At 42.3% G+C, this 25448-nt stretch overlaps 1 long non-coding RNA gene across 2 annotated transcripts in view; it reads left to right on the top strand.

Moving 5' to 3' along the window:
* The first annotated feature begins 285 nt into the window (after window positions 1-285).
* LOC123348691 overlaps window positions 286-25448 on the top strand; it is a 37246-nt gene continuing 12083 nt past the window's right edge. The window contains exon 1 of one of the 2 annotated variants that reach the window (XR_006573243.1): window positions 286-458. This is a non-coding gene — a long non-coding RNA (uncharacterized LOC123348691). Of the gene's footprint in view, window positions 459-6451; window positions 6535-25448 lie in introns of those variants that run through there. The other variant, XR_006573244.1, reaches the window with a different exon arrangement.

The raw sequence follows: 25448 nt of genomic DNA, 5'->3' as shown, positions 1-25448 counted from the left end.
ACCTGCAAGGTGGACACCAGCACTTGCAAGTTCTGTATGGCACCCACCAGCTCCACAAGGGGAAAAACTGGCCTGAGTGGGGTCCATGCTGGTGAGATGGGCCCCTAGTCTTTGTATGAGGCTGCTCAAACTGCAGCTGAGAGGGCCATAGGCAGTTAGGCATAGCAGCAGAAGCAAGAGTTCAGCCTACCTGTTAGAGCTCAGTCCAGGTGGGCAGAGTGTAGGAAATGAGCCAAGCATCAGTATCATAGGGACAGAAACCAAATGCCAGAGCCAGGTGGTAAACCAGAATTGTAAGCCAGAGGTGGAGCCAGGGATTAGTACTGGAGAGATGGAAGCTGAATGGCAGAACAAGAAGGTCAGCCATAGTTGTAAGCAAGCAGCAGAACCACAGACTGAAGCCAGAAGTCTGGAGTTGGAGGGAAGAGGAGTGGAAGCAGGGACATACATAGCTGAAGGTATGGTACATGTAGAACAGCCACTGGTCTGCTGTGGGGCCAGACTTATAAGCAGAGCTGCTAAACCAGCAGCTAATCAGGCACTGTGGCTTTTCTGCAGTTGGGCTCACTGGTTGTTTAGCAGCAAAGATAGTTAGGGAGCAGACCAGGTGCTGGTCCTTGCTTGTCTGGTCCCTGACACCTCTGTAACATCTTCAAACCTTCCAAAAATTCTGTGTAATTTGAGGGATGGGCCTGGGTTCAAGGAAGTTCTTATTTTAAACAATCCAGTTCACTCTGGTCTACGTACAACCATAACTAGACCAAAAAATACAGACAATAATGTTACTATTTCTAACAATGATTTGCTTTTTAGGGAACTTCAAGGGATTCAATAGTTCTTTACAAAACAAGTTACTGAAGAATTAAAAAAAATAAATTGCAGAATTGCAGCAAATGACAAGTCATTTTTTCTCTTCATTCTCATGTTGATAGTGTTTGTCAGCCACCTCTATTTGAGGTAGTGTGACTCCATAGCAGCGCTTTTCTACTAAGCTGTGAGTGTGTGTGTGGGGCTTAGAAACCTTTATAAAGCTGGCTGAATTTCTGCTGACTCACTGTGCCAGGCACTGCTTGTTAACTCCATCTGGGCTATATAAGGAGCTAAGTGTGGTTTTTCTGGGGTGGGGAAAGTGTGTTTCTCTAGCTGTAAGAAAGCCCCCAGGACAAACCTGCTCAGGGACATTTAGACCCTGGTTTATTTTGCTTTATTGTTTTTTGGTTGCTAACTTCCAGGAAGGGAGGCAGCAACTGCCTCTGGCTCAGGAGCTGTGTGCTCTGACTCAGGGTAAGAACCTGATCTGTCACTGGTAGTTATGATCAGGGCTCTGTATATTTTCTGGCTAAGTGATTTGCTGTGGATCCTTCCTTGGCCATTGAATTGTGCTCCAGAATTTAAGACATTATTTTAAAAAAAGTTTCCAGCCCTTGTGGTTATGAAGATGATCTTCTAAACTGGAAACAAATGCAGTGATATCTGTTGAGGACCAGAAACAGCAGCTTTGAGTGGTGTGGTCTTCCTCATTTATCTCCTGTTAACTTTGAAATTTGATGATGATGCTATGTGTCAACACTGTTAACTGTTTAATAGCTGATTATTTTATCAAAAGCATCCAGCTAACGTGCTTTCCCCACAATCCCAAATTTGCCCTTTACACCTCTTCTAATGCCAACAGTCCCAACTCCGCCCTATCCAATGGGCAAAACCACAAGGTACCTGGAATGTGTTATGGTTATATGTTTGCAGTACAAAATTTGACATCCCAATGAAAGTTAGACGTCTAGAGGCAGCATAAGTCAGTTTATTACTAAAATAAATAACAGTAGGAATTTTGTGCTCATTTTCAGATTGAATTAAAAAAAACTTCAATTTTTTAAAACTGAAACTGCTGCAGAAGTTTTAGTCTGTTACGCTGGTCTGTTTCAGAATCTAGTTCTCTTGCTGGAGAACTTAGGTCAAGCTTTCTGAAGAGCTGACAAGACCCATATATCCTTTTCCATTATTGCTCTATCTCCCTCATCTCTATAAAAGGAATGTGAAGTTATCAATTTCTTATTGTCCTAGATTCCTGTTGGGTACATGCCTAAGAGGGGGCTATATACCAGCTTCAGTTATGTAGTTTTACACTTTCCCTAAATGCAAGCAAAACTGTTGACTCTCTGATTTCATGTTATGTATGAAAATGGCCCTATATACTCATTCTTTTGATATACACATCTACTAAAACTTTCTAATTTGGCAAAGATTAAGTGTTGTAGGTTCTTGTACTGTGAAGTGAATTGCTCAGACACCAATTAACATTTCATTGCTAAGACTAGTCGATTTGTTATTTGCAGCTGTGGCCAAATTTGTGCATTTGAACTTTAAAGCCTTTGTTTGCATGGTCTATAGCACAGCAGAAAATGACAAACAGCTAAATCCTTGGTAAACAAAATAGGCTAGAAAGTACTAGCCTGTTGCTGAACTAATATGATCCTCTTTCTCTCTTGTTGTGAACTTTGCTCATCTGCTGCTGTTCAGAAATACGTAAAATATACTGTATAATGGAAAGCCATGCAAATCTAAGGGGGACAAATCAGGAGCTACTAATGGGTTAAAGAGGAAAACAAAATAGTTAATGAAAAGTTTATATAAGAAATGGAGGAGTAGCTAATGTATGGAAAAGGTCATGAAGTGGTATTTCAGAACAGAGAAAAATGATCCATTGATCTGTCTTTATTATTATTATTCTATTTATGATTCACTGCGTATTGTGTGTTCTCTGTGCTTTAAATTACTTTATTCAGACGTCTACTCCTCCACCCCAAATGCAAATGAGATCCTTTCTCATTTAAAACATGCATTATCTTTAAGCACAAAGTTTGGTGAAGTATGTCACTGTATTTGTGTTACATCAGATAATTCATGTTTAGGTTTAAATTAGAACATATTTGTAGATTAGATGCTACATGTCAAGGCACATTGAAGACACTCTATCCAAATTGGTAACAGCAGACAGCATTTAGGGTCTTTGGAAAGCTGCAAAAATAGCATGAAGATGTTTGTACTGTGCAATAGGATAGTGTTTTCCAAACTTGGGACGCCGCTTGCGTAGGGAAAGCCCCTGGCGGGCCGGGCCGGTTTGTTTACCTGCCCTGTCCGCAGGTTCGGCCGATCGTGGCTCTCACTGGCCACAGTTCACTGCTCCAGGCCAATTGGGGCTGCAGGAAGTGGCACAGGCTGAGGGATGTGCTGGCCGCTGCTTCCCACCACCCTCATTGGCCTGGGACGGCGAACCGTGGCCAGTGGGAGCCGTGATCGGCTGAACCTGCAGACGGGGCAGGTAAACAACTGTCCCGGCCCACCAGGGGCTTTCCCTACACAAACAGAGTCCCAAGTTTGGGAAACACTAGTATAGAACGAAGGTCAGGTTTGTGTGGAGCTACACGCCATTCTGGGAGATCAGTGATGGAACAATCCAGCACTGGTTGCACTTCTATTCTCCGCTATGGCTACTCATTTCAGTGAGTTGTACATACACACTCAGCAGCATTTTGCCAAGGATGGCCTGTCTCCATTCACATTCCTGAGCTCTGACCCATGTGAAGATCGTGCTGCCATCATGTTTGGTTGCTGCTTGTGCAACTGCTGAGCATGTATGGATGGCTTGGTAGTTGTATATCTCTGTGGTGGTGCTAGTACCTCATTGGCCCCTTAGGTCAGGGGGGCATTAGGTAGCACAGCCTCTGTACACTCAAGTCCATGTTCTAAACCCTTCTGTAGTTTGCACAGGGTGGTCCAAATGGCCTGAGTCCATCTACTTCCTCTTGCCAATTGGGGTAGCCAGTCTAGCAACTGGGGTCCATACAATGTGCCCCTGGGGCGGTGCAGCCCAATGGCCGGAGTCCACCTAATTCCTCTCCCCTAGTGGGGTAATGTGACCTAGCAGCCAGAGTCCACATAACTCACTGTGTGGGGCCAGCTCCTCTCAAAGGGGGGTGGCCCAGGTAGGGGAACCCGGGCCTGCCCACTCCACCAGGTCGCAACCCAAGGCCCTGTTAGTGGCAAGTTCTCCTCACCAGTGGTCCATCAGGGATTCTCCTGAAACACACCGGCCTGAATGGTCTCAGCACCATTCCCCTTTAAGAACTCCCTGGGTCACTTCCTACCATATTGTCAGATTCAGCCAGGTCCACGGCATCCTTGGCTTCCCCTCTGCAGCATGGCTGGGTGTGTCTGGCCTTTGTGTCTCGGGGTGCAAGCCTCTCTTCTGCTGAAGAGAGCGACAAGCCTCCTTTCCCTCCAGTGGCCCACCCCGACTGAACAGCTCTGCAGGCTTTTAAACCTGACTTCCAAGTTTAAACATGCCCGGCAGAGCGTCAGGGGCGTGGCTTCCTCTGCTAGGAGAGAAGGATTAATCCCTGCTGTATCAGTGCGGGGCTGATCCGCCCCGTTACAGTCTCCTATCCAGCGTCTCACCATGCTACATGAGAAAGCCTAAAGTATTCATCCATCCACCTATCTCCACCACAATAGTAACTATTAATTGGGATATGTATCTACAGTCGTATTGGCTCAGTATACTCTTTATCATTTCTTTGTTCTTAATCCTGCCTCAGCATGAGGGACTGGACTATATGACCTCTTGAGATTCCTTCCAGCCCTACATTTCTATGATTGTATGATTAAAAAGGTGTTATTCCAACTAATGGACATCAATTCTGTACTCCGGGCACTCTGACAATTAAAACGGTCTCAAATCATTACTCCATATATCAAATAAGACTGCATTCTATCAGTATAAATAACTAATCTCCCAATAATTAACCCCCAATAAACCATGAGGAGGGAAGGGTGAACTCTTGAGTCTAGGGGGTCTTGAAGGGGCATGCCCTATCTGTAGCTTCCTCCCTTGCGCAGCAAGAAACTTCCAGCTTGTGAATCTCCTCTGAATGCAAGCATGGCAATCTGATCAGAGGAGAAATTTGATCTCTCGGATAACTAGGCCTCAGACTGTTTTGGGCTTTATAGGGTAAAGCCAACACTCTGAATGCATCATAACTAGAAATCTTAAACCTAAATTCTATAAAACTTGGATAGTCAGATCTTTGGCTTGAGTAATGTGTAATGCAAATCTGGATTAACAGAATACCCAGGGCCTGATTCATCCCTAGCTATCTTGGAGTCTCATCATGGGATGAAGTTTCACCCAGTGTGCTCTTTTGGAAACTGTAAGGCAGTGTTTCCCAAACTTGGGATGCAGCTTGTGTAGGGAAAGCCCCTGGCAGGCTGGGCCAGTTTGTTTACCTGCCCCGTCCGCAGGTTCCGCCGATCGTGGCTCCCACTGGCCGCAGTTCACTGCTCGAGGCCAATGGGGGCTGAGGGAAGCGGCGTGGGCCGAGGGATGTGCTAGCCACCGCTTCCAGAAGCTCCCATTTTTCTATTCTAAAAAAGATAGATACCACTTCTGAACAGCCAATAGCCTGCTTTTTATTGTACTCCTGCCTGCTTCAGACCAGAGATTTGAACCTGAGTGTGTGGCATCTTCAATGAGTGCCATAATCATTAGGCTATTGGCTATTTTGACGCGGGGCTCTCTCTTACTGGGTTGGACCAGAAAGTCTATCCTGTACATGAGAAACATTTCCCGAGGAAAGTTTCAATGAAACTGGTATGCTCTTGTGAAAAATTTTGACAAATTCATGTTTTCTATAGAAAAAATGGTTAGTAAAAAGATTCCTGACTAGCTCTAGAAAGCATCCATTAAAAGGGGTGAAGGACTTGGCAAAGAAATCGGTGGTAGCAGAATCCCTATGTCTGTCCTAATGAAGATACCAAGGTGGCACACAAACCAACTGTAGCTTCAGAGTGTTGGATGCATTTAAGGGGTGTGTGTGTGTGTGTGTGTGTGTGTGTGTGTGTGCGCGCACACACACTGTCATATTAGAAAACGAAGACAATAAACTGATTTTTGTCTCATGGTTCTATAATAGTTTAAAAAGTCTTTTGAATTAGATGCATAGAAACAATGTAGAAGAATAGCTGCAGCGTCCAAAAATTATACCTCAAGACTTCAATCTGCTAATTATATGTGTATACGTGAAATAGCATTTCAAGGAATGTTGCCCAAAACCTCTGCCCAAAAATAATACATATCAGAGTAGTAATTCTATATAACTATATTAGAAAAAGAATAGTGTTTACTGAAAAGTACAGTAACAGGAATAGACATTAGGAAGAGGAAAGACAGATAGATCTTAAATGTGTGAATGCAGTCCACCTATGTACAGAAGCATTTCAAGACAGTAGGTGTCTTTTGAACGCTATGATCAGGGACCTGAACATGTGTTTTAGTATGTCTGTGAACTACATTAATAAAAAAGCAGGATGTTTGCCTTAAAGATGATGGACTGTAATACTATCACTCTCCGAGTCCTCTTGGTTTATTCTCTGTTCTATTTTAAACTAGGACATCTTCTATTGTATAGCTGGGCATAAAGAGGAGGAAGTGTTTCATCCTTTTATGTGGCAGTCCAAGAGGTATAGATAAAGAATGGAGTAAGTAACAGATGTTTTGTCTTACGATGAATAAGTATTAGATTCCAATATCATACAGTCAAGTTTTACTATCCGATCCTTTTATTTAGGCTTCATTCTATAGCACCAGCCTTTCAAATACCATTCAGCCTTAACTTCAAGGGTAACTGCTTTTTTTATCAGCAGAAAGAAACTTAAGTGTCACTCACACTTGGAAATTCACAGTAAATCTCATAATGAATTTTAACCCCCAAGTGGGATATATCTGGACTCACAACCATAAAAGCAAGATATGGCTTACTAATGTGTGAAGCCCATGTGGAGATATCAATGTTTGTTCTTCTTATCTTTCTTGCACTATCCCAAATTCTTTCATATAATAGCCGTCTGACCCAGAATTTGCAAGTATAGCTTCTGAATGCATGAGGAGGGTTAATTCCCTGGAGCAGTCAGTATTCTTTAGTGATGAAAGGTATTGAAAAGGCTATTACTTGCTTCAATGCATGGGTAGCACCAAAACACTCAAAGGTTCAACTTTCTTTTAGCATTGTAAATCTGTTTTTGTGGTTAAATTGAAATGGAACAAGACAGTATGTTGTGTTTTAAGTTAAGATAATATGCTGGTGTGAAGCTATGTCCTGCTGATGCATTAAACTTGGGAATTTCACCTAAACATGAATCACTTCATTCTTGACTTAAAAATAAAATAACAAAAAGCACATACACAATGTTCAACTTGCAATAAAAGCTGATAGGAAAGTGGAAAGACAGATTAAGTGTTGTAAAAGAGTAGGTGCTGCTTGTGAGGTGCTGGATATATTCAATAATGGCACATGGAAGAGGAAAACACAAGGGGTTAAAAGAAAGTAGAGAGAGGGAGAAAGAGCAATAAAGAACAAATTAGGTTCTTTAGACTCCATCATGGTCTATTATATCATTAATTAACAAGTAATAGAACAGTATAGGTTGAAGGTGGGTCTATACCACCAGTGATCCATAGACTACATGAGTGTATCATACATTGACAGTTTTCCAATAAGGAAAATTGTCTGCTATTGTTGGAGAACTTTTTGGAAAGGAAAACCTTTTCCTTGGCATTAAATGTCTCTCCTTGAATTTGCCGTCTACTCATAAGAGTAAACTGCTGTGCTGAATCTCCAGGGCTACTCCAGCTTATAGGGAATTGGTAAATAACCAGCTGAGGATTCTGCCTTTTCAAACCTTCCATGCTGGCTGTGATGCCAGCCTTGAATGCCCTTTTGTCTGCTTAGATTCTTAGAATATCAGGGTTGGGAGGAACCTCAGGAGGTCATCTAGTCCACCCCCTGCTCAAAGCAGGACCAATTCCCAACTAAATCATCCCAGCCAGGGCTTTATCAAGCCTGACCTTAAAAACCTCTAACAAAGGAGATTCCACCACCTCCCTAGGTAACCCATTCCAGTGCTTCACCACCCTCCTAGTGAGAAAGGTTTTCCTAATATCCAACCTAAACCTCCCCCACCTGCAACTTAAGACCATTACTCCTTGTTCTGTCATCTGGTACCACTGAGAACAGTCTAGATCCATCCTCTTTGGAACCCCCTTTCAGGTAGTTGAAAGCAGCTATCAAATCCCCCCTCATTTTTGTCTTCTGCAGACTAAAGAAGCCCAGTTCCCTCAGCCTCTCCTCATAAGTTATGTGGTCCAGCCCCCTAATCATTTTTGTTGCCCTTTGCTGGACTCTTACCAATTTTTCCACATCCTTCTTGTAGTGTGGGGCCCAAAACTGGACACAGTACTCCAGATGAGGCCTCACCAATGTCGAATAGAGAGGAATGATCACGTCCCTCGATCTGCTGGCAATGCCCCTACTTATACAGCTTCTGTCACAAACGTCTCCCCACTTCATTCCATGTTACTGCATATTCATGAAACACCCTCCCTGAGAAAATCTTCAAGACTCACTACTTTATTGCCTGCAAAAAAAATCCCTTTTCAGAATCACTGCTTTTCAGGATAGAGTCCCCCATCCTGCAAGTACCTCTTTGTTCCTATAGATGTGTATGGTCTTACATTTGGCTGTATTGACATGTATATTGCTTGTTTGCATGCAGTTTACCATGTGATCCAGATTGCTATGTCAGTGACCTGTCCTTTTAATTATTTATCACTTCCCCCATCTTGACCATCTGAAAATTATATCAGGAGAGATTTAATATTTTCTTCAAGACATTGATTAAAATATTAAATTGCACAGGGTCAAAAGCTGATTTGTGTGGGATTCCCCTAGAAACACACCTGCTCAATGATGGTTCCCTGTTTACAATTACATTTTGAGACCTATCAGTTAGTCAGCTTTTAATCCATTAAGTGTGTGCCAGTTTAATTTTATATCATTCTAGTTTTTTAATGAAAATGTCATGAGGCAGCAAGTCAAATTATAGAAGTATATTACATCAACATTCTTACCTTTATCAATTAAACTTGTAATATTAAAAAAAATAAGTTTGGCAGGGTCTATTTTCTATAAGCCCTTGTTGATTGGTGTTGATTATGTTAATCTTCTTTTATTCTTTAGTAATAGAGCCCTGTAACAGCCATTACATTGTTTTGCCCAGGATCAATATCAGGCAGACAGGACTATAATTAGTTGTGTAATCTGTTTATCCTTTGAAAATATTGTCACAATATTCGCTTTTTTTCAGTCCTCTGGAATTTCTCCAGTGTCCCAAGATTTATTAAAAATCAGAACTAATGGGCCAGAGGCAGCTCTTTTAAAACACTTGGATGTAAGTTCAACACTTCTGCCTTTTCTTCATCATCATCAGCTGTATCAGTTCCCTCTAGAACAGGACCAATGCCTTTTGTTGTTGATATACTTTAAAAACCTCCTTCTTATTGTCTTTAACTCTGCTTCCCATAGATTTCTTCTTGAGTCTTTTTGCTTGGCTTATTCATTTTGCACAATTTCTAGGTTCTGATTGACATTAATTGCTATCAATTTCCACTTTTTACTATTTATTTTATTTTATATAGCTGCCTTCACTTCCTCTCCTAACCAGGCTTTTTCTGCCCCCCCTCCCCCTTCAGTGTAGTGTAATTCTTAATTGTGGGTTTTGGGGTAGTTAGTAAAATGGTCTTAAACATTTCGCAATTATCATTCAAACTTTTCTGTTTAAATTCTTTCTCTCAACTGATTTGGCTCATAATTATTTTTAGCTTTGTGAAATTGATTACAAATGTAATCAAGTTAATGATCACTTTCACCTAAGCAACCACTAACTTTTACTGCTGTGATCAATTCCTCTTTATCCGACAAGGTGAGGACTAATATAGAATTCCTGTGTTGGATGCAACCTTTTTTGAGTTAGGAAATTGTCATCTATAATGTTTAGAAATTCCAAGGACCGTTTTAGTACTGCCAGCATCAGACCTCCAGCATGTGTCATGAAAATTTTAAGTCCCTCATGTTAACACATTTCCCCTCTGCCATTATACATAGGTGCTTAAGTCAGATGGTTCATTAAGGTGATTTGGTGATCTGTAGCAGATACCAACTAGTACCCCATTTTCTACTTTATCTGTTAGAACATTGATCCATAAGCATTCAAGATAATTTGCTTCTGAATTATCCACAACTAGGAAACAGGTAATGACATTTTTTACAAACAGTGCCACCCTCCCCTCCCCTTTTGCCTGATCAATCCTTCCCAAATGGGCTATAACAAATTATTTTATCATTTTAGTCATACAAATCTCCCACCACGTTTCAGTAATACCAGCTAGGTTGAATTTATGTTTGTAAATGAACAATTTCAATTCCTCTTGTTTATTAATCAGGCTCATAACATTGGTGTACAGCCAATTAAAGAATTTCTTGTTTTCAAATCTCATGGTGCCTTGATTAATTTTGTTCTTAGAATCTTGATTTTGTGATAATTGTTCCCTCTTTCACCATTCCGCTATTGTTGTTTGTTTAATGCCGACCTGACTACTCTAGCCACCCTTTCCCTTAAAAGATTGGTGCCTATTCTACTGAGATGGAGGCCATCCAAACTATACTCTCTTCTCTCCTGACAGAAGATGGCTCAAAGTTCACAAAACCAAAACCCCATACTTTACACCACTTACTGCAAGCTGGCTAGGTATCTTCTGTTTTTCTTTGCTCCCGGGACAGGAAGGAGTCCAAGATCACTTGAACATTCAGCTCCTTCAGCACTGTCTGAAGTCATCTGTAATCTGTGAAGTTTCATGTGAAGCAGTGTTGTTGGTACCCATATGCATCATCAACAGTGGAGCCTTGCCCACTAGGTTTGAACAGGATTTCCTGCAGGCTAGGGTTGAGTAGAATTTTTTCTTTTGTTGCATATTGTTTACTTTAATTTGGGGGGAATTGACATTGTATGAGACAAAGGAACTATATATAAAACACACTAGGGGGAGCTTGTAGAAACCCCTGTATTTAGACTGCCTAATACTTTCCATTAAAAAAGTTTTTTGCAACCTATTCTTTGAGAAACTCCCACACCTCCATTGTTTGTAGCACGCTTTTGATATTCAGTAGGAGGAAAACCTTTGGGCTGTTCAAGTGCCTTTTCTTTCTCCCATGGAAATTTGTTTATGCAGTTGAAAACTTACTTATTGTTAATGCTGTCAGTGCCTTTGTCACTCACTGTTGTCTTCCTTAGAGGGAAAAGAAGTTAGGAGATGATTATGTGGTTGGGACACCTAGTCAGAAGATCTTGAATCTGCCACAGGCCTTCTCTGTAACATCAACCTAGTCATCAGGACCAGATACAACTTTACAACCTGCCCAGAGTAAGAGGCAGAACATCGCTACACTCTCCCATGAGCAGACCAGAGAATGAATTGAGACTAGCAAATCACAATTCATTCCTTGGTTCTTCTCTATTTGTTCCAGGGGGAAGTAATCTGTGCAGACATTAACCAGGATCAGATTATTTCCCCTGTCCCACCAGCTCAGCTGTGCTGGCTGGCATATTTGGGGTAGTGTCAAAGCTTTTCCCATTTCCTGTTCACACCCCCCTCCCAGACCTGCATTGGAGGGGGACCTCCTTTCCCCTCCTTCCACCGCACTGTGACCAGAAATGCAAGTAGCCCATGGAGGGAATAATGGGGCAACTTATGGACCTCGTTTAGCCATGACTTTGGGTAAGTGACTATCTTGCCCTTAGGATCTAACTTTGCCCCCAGAATTCTGTGCCTGTCATCACTGAGGTCCTTTGAGGCACAGAGAAACTAAGAATCACATTTTCAGTTACTCTGCTTAAGAACATAAGACCGGCCGTACCAGGTCAGACCAAAGGTCCATCTAGCCCAGTATCTGTCTACGACAGTGGCCAATGCCAGGTGCCCCAGAGGGAGTGAGCCTAACAGGCAATGATCAAGTGATCTCTCTCCTGCCATCCATCTCCATCCTCTGACGAACAGAGGCTAGGGACACCATTCTTTACTCATCCTGGCTAATAGCCATTTATGGACTTAGCCACCATGAATTTATCCAGTTCCCTTTTAAACATTGTTATAGTCCTAGCCTTCACAACCTCCTCAGGTAAGGAGTTCCACAAGTTGACTGTGCGCTGCGTGAAGAAGAACTTCCTTTTATTTGTTTTAAACCTGCTGCCTATTAATTTCATTTGGTGACCCCTAGTTCTTGTATTATGGGAATAAGTAAGTAACTTTTCCTTATCCACTTTCTCAACATCACTCATGATTTTATATACCTCTATCATATCCCCCCTTAGTCTCCTCTTTTCCAAGCTGAAGAGTCCTAGCCTCTTTAATCTTTCCTCGTATGGGACCCTCTCCAAACCCCTAATCATTTTAGTTGCCCTTTTCTGAACCTTTTCTAGTGCTAGAATATCTTTTTTGAGGTGAGGAGACCATATCTGTACACAGTATTCGAGATGTGGGTGTACCATGGATTTATATAAGGGCAATAATATATTCTCAGTCTTATTCTATATCTCCTTTTTAATGATTCCTAACATCCTGTTTGCTTTTTTGACCGCCTCTGTACACTGCGTGGACATCTTCAGAGAACTATCCACGATGACTGCAAGATCTTTTTCATAGAATCATAGAATCATAGAAACTCAGGGTTGGAAGGGACCTCAGGAGGTCATCTAGTCCAAACCCCTGCTCAAAGCAGGACCAAACCCAACTAAATCATCCCAGCCAGGGCTTTGTCAAGCCTGACCTTAAAAACCTCTAACAAAGGAGATTCCACCACCTCCCTAGGTAACCCATTCCAGTTCTTCACCACCTACTAGTGAAAAAGTTTTTCCTAATGTCCAACCTAACCCTCCCCCTCTGCAACTTGAGACCATTACTCCTTGTTCTGTCATCTTCTCCCACTGAGAACAGTCTAGATCCATCCTCTTTGGAACCCCCTTTCAGGTAGTTGAAAGCAGCTAGCAAATCCCCCCTCATTCTTCTCTTCTGCAGGCTAAACAATCCCAGTTCCCTCAGCCTCTCTTCATAAGTCATGTGCTCCAGCCCCCTAATCATTTTTGTTGCCCTCCGCTGGACTCTTTCCAATTTATCCACATCCTTCTTGTAGTGTGGGGCCCAAAACTGGACACAGTATTCCAAATGAGGCCTCACCAGTGCTGAATAGAGGGGAATGATCACATCCCTTGATCTGCTGGAAATGCCCCTACTTATACAACCCAAAATGCCATTAGCCTTCTTGGCAACAAGGGCACACTGTTGACTCATATTCAGCTTTTCGTCCACTGTAACCCCTAGGTCCTTTTCTGCAGAACTGCTGCCCAGCCATTCGGTCCCTAGTCTGTAGCAGTGCATGGGATTCTTCCGTCCTAAGTGCAGGACTCTGCACTTGTCCTTGTTGAACCTCATCATATTTCTTTTGGCCCAATCCTCTAATTTGTCTAGGTCCCTCTGTATCCTAGCCCTACCCTCCAGCGTATCAACCACTCCTCCCAGTTTAGTGTCATCTGCAAACTTGCTAAGGGTGCAGTCCACACCATCCTCCAGATCGTTAATGAAGATATTGAACAAAACTGGCCCCAGCACCGACCCTTGGGGCACTCCACTTGATACCGGCTCCCAGCTTGACATGGAACCATTGATCACTACCCATTGAGCCCGACCATCTAGCCAGTTTTCTATCCACCTTACCGTCCATTCATCCAGCCCAGACTTCTTTAACTTGCTGGCAAGAATACTGTGGGAGCCTGTATCAAAAGCTTTGCTGAAGTCCAGAAATAGCACATCCACTGCTTTCCCCTCATCCACAGAACCGGTTATCTCATCATAGAAGGCAATTAGGTTAGTCAGGCACAACTTGCCCTTGGTGAATCCATGCTGACTGTTCCTGATCACTTTCCCCTCCTTTAAGTGGTTCAGAATTGATTCCTTGAGGACCTGTTCCATGATTTTTCCAGGGACTGAGGTGAGACTGACTGGCCTGTAGTTCCCTGGATCTTCCTTCTTCCCTTTTTTAAAGATGGGCACTACATTAGCTTTTTTCCAGTCATCCGGGACCTCCCCCGATCACCATGATTTTTCAAAGATAATGGCCAATGGCTCTGCAATCTCATCGGCCAACTCCTTTAGCACCCTCGGATGCAGCGCATCCGGCCCCATGGACTTGTGCTCGTCCAGCTTTTCTAAATAGTCCCGAACTACTTCTTTCTCCACAGAGAGCTGGTCACCTCCTCCCCATACCGTGCTGCAGAGTGCAGCTGTGTGGGAGCTGACCTTGTCTGTGAAGACAGAGGCAAAAAAAGCATTGAGTACACTAGCTTTCTCCACATCCTCTGTCACTAGGTTCCCTCCCTCATTCAGCAAGGGGCCCACACTTTCCTTGACTTTCTTCTTGTTGCTAACATACCTGAAGAAACCCTTCTTGTTACTCCTAACATCTCCGGCTAGCTGCAACTCCAAGAGTGATTTGGCCTTCCTAATTTCACTCCTGCACGCCTGAGCAATACTTTTATACTCCTCCCTTATTATTTGTCCAATCTTCCACTTCTTGTAAGCTGTTTTTTTGTGTTTAAGACGAGCAAGGATTTCACTGTTAAGCCAAGCTGATCGCCTGCCATATTTACTTTTCTTCCTACACATCGGGATGGTTTGTTCCTGCAACCTCAATAAGGATTGTTTAAAATACAGCCAGCTTTCCTCTACTCCTTTCCCCGTCATGTTATTCTCCCAGGGGACCTTGCCCATCAGTTCCCTGAGGGAGTCGAAGTCTGCTTTTCTGAAGTCCAGGGTCTCTGTTCTACTGCTCTCCTTTCTTCCTTGTATCAGGATCCTGAACTCGACCATCTCATGGTCACTGCCTCCCAGGTTCCCATCCACTATTGCTTCCTCTACTATTTCTTCCCTGTTTGTGAGCAGCAGGTCAAGAAGAGCTTTTCCCCTAGTTGGTTCCTCCAGCACTTGCACCAGGAAATTGTCCCCTACACTTTCCAGAAACTTCCTGGATTGTCTGTGCACTGCTGTATTGTTCTCCCAGCAGATATTGGGGTGATTAAAGTCACCCATGAGAACCGGGGCCTGTGATCTAGCAACTTCTGTTAGTTGCTGGAAGAAAGCCTCGTCCACCTCATCCCCCTGGTCTGGTGGTCTGTAGCAGACTCCCACCACGACATCACCCTTGTTGTTCATACTTCTAAATTTAATCCAGAGACTCTCAGGTTTTTCTACAGTTTCATACTGGAGCTCTGAGCAGTCATACTGCTCTCTTACATACAACGCAACTCCCCCACCTTTTCTGCCCTGCCTACCCTTCCTGAACAGTTTGTATCCATCCATGACGGTACTTCAATCATGTGAGTTATCCCACCAAGTCTCTGTTATTCCAAGTACATCATAATTCCTTGACTGTGCCAGGACTTCTAGTTCTCCCTGCTTGTTCCCCAGGCTTCTTGCATTTGTGTATAGGCATGTAAGATGACACACTGATCGTCCTGGTGTCCCAGTATGGGGCTGGAGTTTTCCTGACTCGTTGTAGCTAAATTAGCCCCCATCATATTGTATGTATAGTTGGGGTTATTTTTTCCAATGTGCATTACTTTACATTTATCCACATTAAATTTCATTTGCCATTTTGTTGCCCAATCACTTAGTTTTGTGAGATCTTTTTGAAGTTCTTCACGGTCTGCTTTGGTCTTAACTATCTTGAGTAGTTTAGTATCATCTGCAAACTTTGCCACCTCACTGTTTACCCCTTTCTCCAGATCATTTATGAATAAATTGAATAGGATTGGTCCTAGGACTGACCCTTGGGGAACACCACTAGTTACCCCTCTCCATTCTGCAAATTTATGATTAATTCCTACCCTTTTTTCCCTGTCTTTTAACCAGTTCTCAATCCATGAAAGGTCCTTTCAATCCTATGACAGCTTAATTTACGTAAGAGCCTTTGGTGAGGGACCTTGTCAATGGCTTTCTGGAAATCTAAGTACACTATGTCCACTGGATCCCCCTTGTCCACATGTTTGTTGACCCCTTCAAAGAACTCTAATAGATTAGTAAGACACGATTTCCCTTTACAGAAACCATGTTGACTATTGCTCAACAGTTTGTTTTACTATGTGTCTAACAATTTTATTTTTAACTATTGTTTTGACTAATTTGCCCGGTACCGACGTTAGACTTACCGGTCTGTAATTGCCGGGATCACCTCTAGAGCCCTTTTTAAATACTGGCGTTACATTAGCTAACTTCCAGTCATTGGGCATCGAAGCCGATTTAAAGGACAGGTTACAAACTTTAGTTAATAGTTCCGCAACTTCACATTTGAGTTCTTTCAGAACTCTTGGGTGAATGCCATCTGGTCCCGGTGACTTGTTAATGTTGAGTTTATCAATTAACTCCAAAACCTCCTCTAGTGACACTTCAATCTGTGACAGTTCCTCAGATTTGTCACCTATAAAAGCCAGCTCAGGTTTGGGAATCTCCCTAACATCCTCAGCCGTGAAGACTGAAGCAAATAATCCATTTAGTTTCTCCACAATGACTTTATCGTCTTTAAGTGGTCCTTTTGTATTTCGATCGTCAAGGGGCCCCACTGGTTGTTTAGCAGGCTTCCTGCTTCTGATGTACTTAAAAAAACATTTTGTTATTACCTTTGGAGTTTTTGGCTAGCCGTTCTTCAAACTCCTCTTTGGCTTTTCTTATTACACTCTTGCACTTAAGTTGGCAGTGTTTGTGCTCCTTTCTATTTGCCTCACTAGGATTTGACTTCCACTTTTGAAAGGAAGTCTTTTTATCTCTCACTGCTTCTTTTACATGGTTGTTAAGCCACGGTGGCTCTTTTTTAGTTCTTTTTACTGTGTTTCTTAATTTGGGGTATACATTGAAGTTGGGCCTCTATTATGGTGTCTTTAAAAAGGGCCCACCCAACTTGCAGGGATTTCACTTTAGTCATTGTACCTTTTAACTTTTATTTAACTAACCCCCTCATTTTTGTATAGTTCCCCCTTTTAAAATTAAATGCCACAGTGATGGGCTGTTGAGGTGTTCTTCCCACCACAGGGATGTTGAATGCTATTGTATTATGGTCACTATTTCCAAGCGGTCCTGCTATAGTTACCTCTTGGACCAACTCCTGCGCTCCACTCCGGATTAAATCTAAAGTTGCCTCTCCCCTTGTGGGTTCCCGTACCAGCTGTTCCATGAAGCAGTCATTTAAAGTATCGAGAAATTTTATCTCTGCATTTCGTCCTGAAGTGAAATGTTCCCATACAATATGGGGATAATTGAATTCCCCCACTATTATTGGGTTCTTAATTTTGATAGCCTCTCTAATTTCCCTTAGCATTTCATCATCACTATTACTGTCCTGGTCAGGTGGTCGATAATAGATCCCTAATGTTATATTTTTATTAGAGCATGAAATTTCTATCCATAGAAATTCTATGGAACATGTGGATTCGCTTAAGATTTTTACTTCATTTGAATCTACATTTTCTTTCACATATAGTGCCACTCCTCCCCCTGCACAACCTGTTCTGTCCTTCCAATATATTTTGTACCCCGGAATGATTGCGTCCCATTGATTGCTCTCAGTCCACCAGGTTTCTGTGATTCCTATTATATCAATATCCTCCTTTATCACAAGGCACTCTAGTTCACCCATCTTATTATTTAGACTTCTAGCATTTATGTACAAGCACTTTAAAAACTTGTCCCTGTTTATTTGTCTGCCCTTTTCTGATGTGCCAGATTCTTTTTTATCTGACTGTTTATCATCTGATCCGGCCCTTACATTATCCTCTTCCGTCCTCTGCTCCTGACTATAACCTGGAGATTCTCTATCATCAGACTCTCCCCTAAGAGAAGTCTGTGTCCGATCCACATGCTCCTCTGCAGCAGTCGGCTTTCCCCCATCTCCTAGTTTAAAAACTGCTCTACAACCTTTTTAATGTTTAGTGCCAACAGTCTGGTTCCACTTTGGTTTAGGTGGAGCCCATCTCTCCTGTATAGGCTCCTCCCATCCCAGAAGTTTCCCCAGTTCCTAATGAACATAAACCCCTCCTCTCTACACCATCGTCTCATCCACGCATTGAGATTCTGAAGCTCTGCCTGCCTGCCTGGCCCTGCGTGTGGAACTGGGAGCATTTCTGAGAATGCCACCATAGAGGTCCTGGATTTCAGTCTCTTCCCTAGCAGCCTAAATTTGGCTTCCAGGACATCTCTCCTACCCTTCCCTATGTCATTGGTATCTACATGTACCACAACCACCGGCTCCTCCCCAGCACTACACATAAGGCAAATTAGTTGAAACAATAGTAAAGAATAAAATTGTCAGACACATAGAAAAACATAAACTGTTGAGCAATAGTCAACATGGTTTCTGTAAAGGGAAATCGTGTCTTACTAATCTATTAGAGTTCTTTGAAGGGGTCAACAAACATGTGGACAAGGGGGATCCGGTGGACATAGTGTACTTAGATTTCCAGAAAGCCTTTGACAAGGTCCCTCACCAAAGGCTCTTACGTAAATTAAGCTGTCATGGGATAAAAGGAAAGGTCCTTTCATGGACTGAGAACTGGTTAATGGACAGGGAACAAAGGGTAGGAATTAATGGTAAATTCTCAGAATGGAGAGGGGTAACTAGTGGTGTTCCCCAAGGGTCAGTCCTAGGACCAATCCTATTCAATTTATTCATAAATGATCTGGAGAAAGGGGTAAACAGTGAGGTGGCAAAGTTTGCAGATGATACTAAACTACTCAAGATAGTTAAGACCAAAGCAGATTGTGAAGAACTTCAAAAAGATCTCACAAAACTAAGTGATTGGGCAACAAAATGGCAAATGAAATTTAATGTGGATAAATGTAAAGTAATGCACATTGGAAAAAATAACCCCAACTATACATACAACATGATGGGGGCTAATTTAGCTACAACGAGTCAGGAAAAAGATCTTGGAGTTATCGTGGATAGTTCTCTGAAGATGTCCACGCAGTGTGCAGAGGCGGTCAAAAAAGCAAACAGGATGTTAGGAATCATTAAAAAGGGGATAGAGAATAAGACTGAGAATATATTATTGCCCTTATATAAATCCATGGTACGCCCACATCTCGAATACTGTGTACAGATGTGGTCTCCTCACCTCAAAAAAGATATTCTAGCACTAGAAAAGGTTCAGAAAAGAGCAACTAAAATGATTAGGGGTTTAGAGAGGGTCCCATATGAGGAAAGATTAAAGAGGCTAGGACTCTTCAGTTTGGAAAAGAGAAGACTAAGGGGGGACATGATAGAGGTATATAAAATCATGAGTGATGTTGAGAAAGTGGATAAGGAAAAGTTATTTACTTATTCCCATAATACAAGAACTAGGGGTCACCAAATGAAATTAATAGGCAGCAGGTTTAAAACAAATAAAAGGAAGTTCTTCTTCACGCAGCGCACAGTCAACTTGTGGAACTCCTTACCTGAGGAGGTTGTGAAGGCTAGGACTATAACAATGTTTAAAAGGGGACTGGATAAATTCATGGTGGCTAAGTCCATAAATGGCTATTAGCCAGGATGAGTAAAGAATGGTGTCCCTAGCCTCTGTTCGTCAGAGGATGGAGATGGATGGCAGGAGAGAGATCACTTGATCGTTGCCTTTTAGGTTCACTCCCTCAGGGGCACCTGGCATTGGCCACTGTCGGTAGACAGATACTGGGCTAGATGGACCTTTGGTCTGACCCGGTACGGCCTTTCTTATGTTCTTATGTTCTTATGTTCTTATAAGTCTGTCTAGATGCCTCGAGAGATCCGCAACCTTTGTACCAGGCAGGCAAGTCACCATACAGTTTTCCCGGTCATCACAAACCCAGCTATCTACGTTTCTAATGATCGAATCTCCCATTACTAACACCTGCCTTTTCCTAGAAACTGGAGTTCCCTCCCCCGGAGAGGTAACCTCAGTAGAAGAGGCAACCCCAGCACCATCTGGAAGGAGGGTCCCAACTATGGGAAGGTTTCCCTCTGCTCCCATTGACTGCTCTGCTTCCCTGGGCCTTTCTTCCTCCTCAGCAGCGCAGGGGTTGTCTGAGCGGAGGTGGGACAATTCTACAGTGTCCTGGAAAGCCTCATCAACATACCTCTCTGCCTCTCTTAGCTCCTCCAGTTCCGCCGCCCTGGTCTCCAAAGTCCGTACATGGTCTCTGAGTGCCAGGAGCTCCTTGCACCGACTGCACACATACGCCACCCGCCCCCAGGGCAGGTAATCATACATGCTACACTCAGTGCAATAAACTGGATAGCCCCCACTATGCTGCTGGGCTTCTGCCTGCATTGTCTCCTAGTTAATGGAAGGGTGGTTTAAAGAAAGAGGTTTTGAAATGTGGTTTGGATTATAGGTTTTAAGGGGACTACGGGGGAACAGATAGGACCGACAAGGGACCCCCCGCTCCCTTCCCACTCCCCTTGAGAAACTCCCTGTTAGCAGCCCCTGGTCGCTTGTGCGCGGCTTTATAAAGCCCTGGCCTGAGTGAATGCCCCGCCCACTGATTAAGGCTCAGCCAATTACCAGAGGCTTCGAGCTTTCAAACCTTCCTTTGAAGCTCACGGCCTCCAACTGCAACTCCAACTCTGCTTGTAAAACCAAGTTGACACCCATTTAATAAGAGTATTGTGAGGCTAAATGAATTAATGTTTGTAAAGTGCTTTGAAAGCCTCCGATATTAGGTGTTCTGTGAAGGTAAAGCATTATTGTACATTACTTTGCTTGTTTTACATAAATTATTATGAGCCTCTTGGCTTTAAGGTAAAAAGAAACCTTTACTCTTTACTTTAAACTTAAAAAAAAATTCTGCTTAAACCCCATCAAACCACTGTGAGCTTTTTCTGTATTTCCGTTCCTGTTATGGCTGATTAGTTAAGAAGCGGAAGGCAACACTGCAATGTAAAATATCCATTTGTCTGCTAGTGTCAGGTTGTCCTGACACGATGTGCTGATGAAAAGCATATGAAGCATTAGCAGCAGGTACTCCAGATCTGGCAGTTCCAAGACAGGCATTAAGAGGCCTTGAATGAGTCAGTGTCAGGCTATAGTTTAAGCTAATATCAACCCCTTCAGGTACCCCATCAAATATAAGACAAAGGAAAGATTTTAAAGGCAATATTAATCCTGGTGACCCAGCACTGTGGAAAAACTCAGTTATTTGGCACAGGTCTTTTTGTTCTCGTGATAACTGTGGCAAAAGTTAAGAATTCAATGTTCCTTAAAATCTTACTCTCTACCTGTTTAATATGGAGGTCTTGTGCTAGTACACTTGTAATATTCAGCATAGAAGTGCCTCTGCTATTGGCTGTTATATTCTACTGTCTGAGTTCCTTTGTTTTCCTCTGTGTTTTCTAGTTTCCATAATCATGAGAAGCAGCAAAAAGTATTTAGGAAACAAGTTTTCAACCTAAGAATAGCCCAAATAAAAAATCCAGTGGATTTTCTGCTACCAATTCAAATACATTAAAGTATGTAACTATGGAGGCAGGGGTATGATGTTGGAGTTGTAGCTAATGCACGTTTTAGTTTCTATATTCCTGTCCACTTATCTATATATTTTTTGTTTCTAGTTGGGATGGATGTTTTGCTTTGTGTTCACCTTGAAGCTGCTAAGACTCAGGAGTAACACTGTTGTTTTAGAAATCTCTGATCCTATGTTTGCAGGAAAAGTTGCCTCAGATAGCATGGGTTCTCATGGCAGCGGTGGCTTCAAAGAGCCTCTTGGCTGAATATGAGCAGCTCAGGTTTAACTTAAAGTCAAGTGACCGTTACGAGATCTGGAGCTCCTGCCATGTTCTGAATTCCTGTGTTTCAAATTCACTCCACACGCACTCAGTTCACACACATTGTGCAACCAACAGGGGAACCACACTGGGAGTCAGGGGAGTTAGGTTCTAGCCCTGACTGTGTCAAACTCATGTGAACTTAGCCAAGTCCCTTACCTACTTCTATATGGCTGTTCCTCTAGTTGTGAAAGGGTGCTAATGATATCCACATTCATAAAATGCTTTGAGGGCTATGGATGAAAAGTGTATGCAAGTATTAGGGATTTGTAGTGATTAGCTGACTTGCATAGTAATAAAACACTCGTCAAGCATGTATAATATAAAAATATAGTTGGTTGTTGCCCCTTGGCAGCTAGCCAATATTTGGGGCCTTGTCAGGCTGTTTTCATTAGGAGACAAATGGAGTATGTGACTCAGGTATTTCTTTGTAAATAAACAGGAATGCACACAGGGTATGTCTACACTGCTATGTAAGCCTGGGGTTAGTGGAATTCAAGTCAGCAGACCCTGGATTAAAGGTCTTGAGTATTTACATGGATTGTCAACTCTAGATTAAGAATTTTATAACCTGGGCCTGCATCCACGTTTCAGTATACAGACCTGTGTCCAATCAACCACAAACCAGACTTCCTAACACCCTTTTGAAATGTGGCTGATCTAGCTCTTTATTCATGGTAGAGTGTGGGAAAACTTGGCTGTCCATCAAACTTGACTGTCCACAGGACAAAAACCAGTCAGTCTGTAGGATTGTGGGATACCCTGAGGGTCCACCAAAAGTATGAGTCCAGTGGAGCTGCATTTAAGCTGCAAAGCAACAGAACTTGAGCCCTGGGTCCTAGCTTGACTCAGGCTCAGACCCTCTACCCCCATGGGGTCCTGTGTGATTTGTGTGGAAAGGGGGTTAGGCTTGAGCTTGAGTTCGAAACCTGGGCCTACATTGCAGTGTAGATATGCCCACAAAGTCCTGTTTCCCTGAACAACGTAGGAACAAACTGAAGGTATTTTCTTTGCTCAGAAATCCTGCTTTTCCAGTCAGTTCTGTGCTCCAGGGAACTCTGTCTCCACTGCTCTCTCTCATGGCCTCACTCATGACTGCTTCTCTCACCATCTGCTGACATTATCCTCACGGTCTCTCACTTTTTTGTTTCTTGTTGATTCAGACACCCACACAGATACACAAAGCTGCAATCAATCAATTTTCATTCTTTCCTCAGAGAAAACCCTCTTATTCTCCCTGAGTTAGTTCTCTTCCCATGAGTCCCAGTGCCTTGGGCAGTGGTTTCTGTTATTTCAGCTATCTTATTCCATAAAGGAGCTTATTTATTTCTTCCATTTAGCTTGAATGAAGGGTAGCTAGCACTCCCATTATCTTTAATGAGGTCATTTATTGCCCACAGATCAAAGAAACACTTGATGGCAGCCATTAACACCTTCTCACATAACAATATGATAACTCATTCATGATTTTAGGTGCTTTGAAAATGGAAAAACACCGTATAATGTGGCATAGGACCTGAGCTGTATCTGCCCCGTTGATTTCAATTACTTTGTACTATTTTTAGGACATTCTATTCTTCCATGTTACTGCTAGGCTGGTGGTTCTCTCTGTGTGTGTCGCTTTAAAGAACTTCAAAATAATTATTTAAATCTTATTAAAGAATTATTCTTCAGCCCCCTTGAAGAACCCCACTGCAAACAGCATTAGTGAAGAGGCTCCCACAACATCTTTGGGGGGGGAGAAGAAAGGGGTGCATAGCAGCAGAAAAGAGCATGCTATGAAGCCATCAGTTTTGCTGCCCTTCACTTGATGAAATGGGTGGGATCATAGAGCTCTTTACATTTAAACATATGCAAGAAAAGGAGACAGAGAAAGTTTCTAGGATAGTCAATGTGCAGCCCACAAAATTCTACAATGTGGTCAGTGTCCACAAGTTCAATATAAACCCATATTATGGGGCCCAGTATATACCACAATAATAACTAGAGAATATTTGACCAAAGATTCCAAACATGGGTGCCTAAATGTAGCCCAGTAAATAAAAGTGACCTGATTGTCAAAGGTGCTGATCAGCTACAGCAGGGGTTCTCAAACTTTTGTACTGGTGACCCATTTCACACAGCAAGCCTCTGAGTGCGACCCCCTCTTATAAATTAAAAACACTTTTTTACATATTTAATGCCATTATAAATGCTGGAGGCAAAGTGAGGTTTGGGTTGGAGGCTGACAGCTCGTGACCCCCCATGTAATAACCTTGTGACCCCTTGAGGGTTCCTGCCCCTCAGTTTGAGAACCCCTGAGCTACAGATTGCATTGAAGTAAGTTGAGGTAAGTGAGGCTGCATTTCTATATATGCCTAAATGTGTATTTTGCTGCCTAAATTTCAGTTCCTGTATTTGGAAATTTTGACCATAGCTTATATATTATGTATGGCAACACTTTATGAAGACCAATTGTTATTGAAAATATGTTGCCTGTATGTCACTACTGATCTATTCTAGAGGCCTGATCTAAAGCCCATGGAAGTTATGGAAAGAAATTCTCCAATTGTCTTCATTGATTATACTCTAGAAAAAGTAATATGTATCCATCACACTTAAGTCCCTTGCTCATTTTAAATACAAATCCCAAACATATACAAGTAAATTTCATTCCTGCTTGAAAAAATACCAAGATCAATTTTAGAGCAGGGTTTCCTAACTTTATCATAGCAGCCCTTTGTAGCAATACATTTTTTTAAAAAATTAGGCTTCTCAAATAGTGTGTATAGGTGCTATAAATAGTCTGTGAACTTGAATCGCCAAAGAGGAAAATAATTCCTTGTTACTTGGTCATAAGAGAATCTAGTCGTGCCAGGAAAGCGAACCTTGCTGTTTGGAAGAATTTAGACACTATGCTGAGTGAAAGTTTAAAGATTACAAATCAGGATTAAGTCTTTGCTTCAACAGTAAGAGCTGACAGGGGAACAAGTTTCCTAAATGGGGAGTGAACTGTTTTTACAGAATGGTTTTGTGAAGGATAGAAAGGCATGTACAGTAACTCAATCAAAAGATTTCTCTGTTGGATTCTACATATACTTGTTTAAAGTCCTCTTAAAGCCTCCTGTTAGTAGTGGCATGACCACAATATCTCTGGCTAAAGTAAAAGGAGTGGTAATTGAAGCTTAGGGAAATAACATATGTTACCTTTCCCATTGAGACTCTGTTGTAAGTGAAAATGGTCCCAGGAGACTTCTTTCACCACATTAGATGGAAGGAATTAATTAGAATGCTTTGCTCAGGGATGGCTATTGGAAGGAGAAATGCATCCCTTAAGATTTTGTTGTTAAGCCAACGTTTTCCTTTATGTATATTACTGGTATGTTTTTTACCCTCCCAGAGTCATAGCTGGATATTTCACAAGCCAAAATCTGCAACCTTTACTCACATTGAGTAGTTGTACTCACATGATTAGTCCCATTGATGTAAATGGGACTACTTAACATCACTCACCATGAGTAAGGATTGCAGAGTTAGGCTTCAGGGGAATGAGCTAGGATGTTAGGTTATATTAAGAAAGAAAGAGACTAATGAGGACATATGTGTCACTGGCTATAAGTATCTCTGGCACATCTTGAACACTGCATTTGGTTTTGGTGACCTTGACTTTAAAAAGATGTGTTGAAAAAGAAAATGAAG

This window comes from Mauremys mutica, chromosome 1 (genome assembly GCF_020497125.1).
Source record: "Mauremys mutica isolate MM-2020 ecotype Southern chromosome 1, ASM2049712v1, whole genome shotgun sequence".
Classification (NCBI taxonomy): Eukaryota; Metazoa; Chordata; order Testudines; family Geoemydidae; genus Mauremys; species Mauremys mutica.
This window is presented reverse-complemented; position numbering and strand designations above follow the sequence as displayed.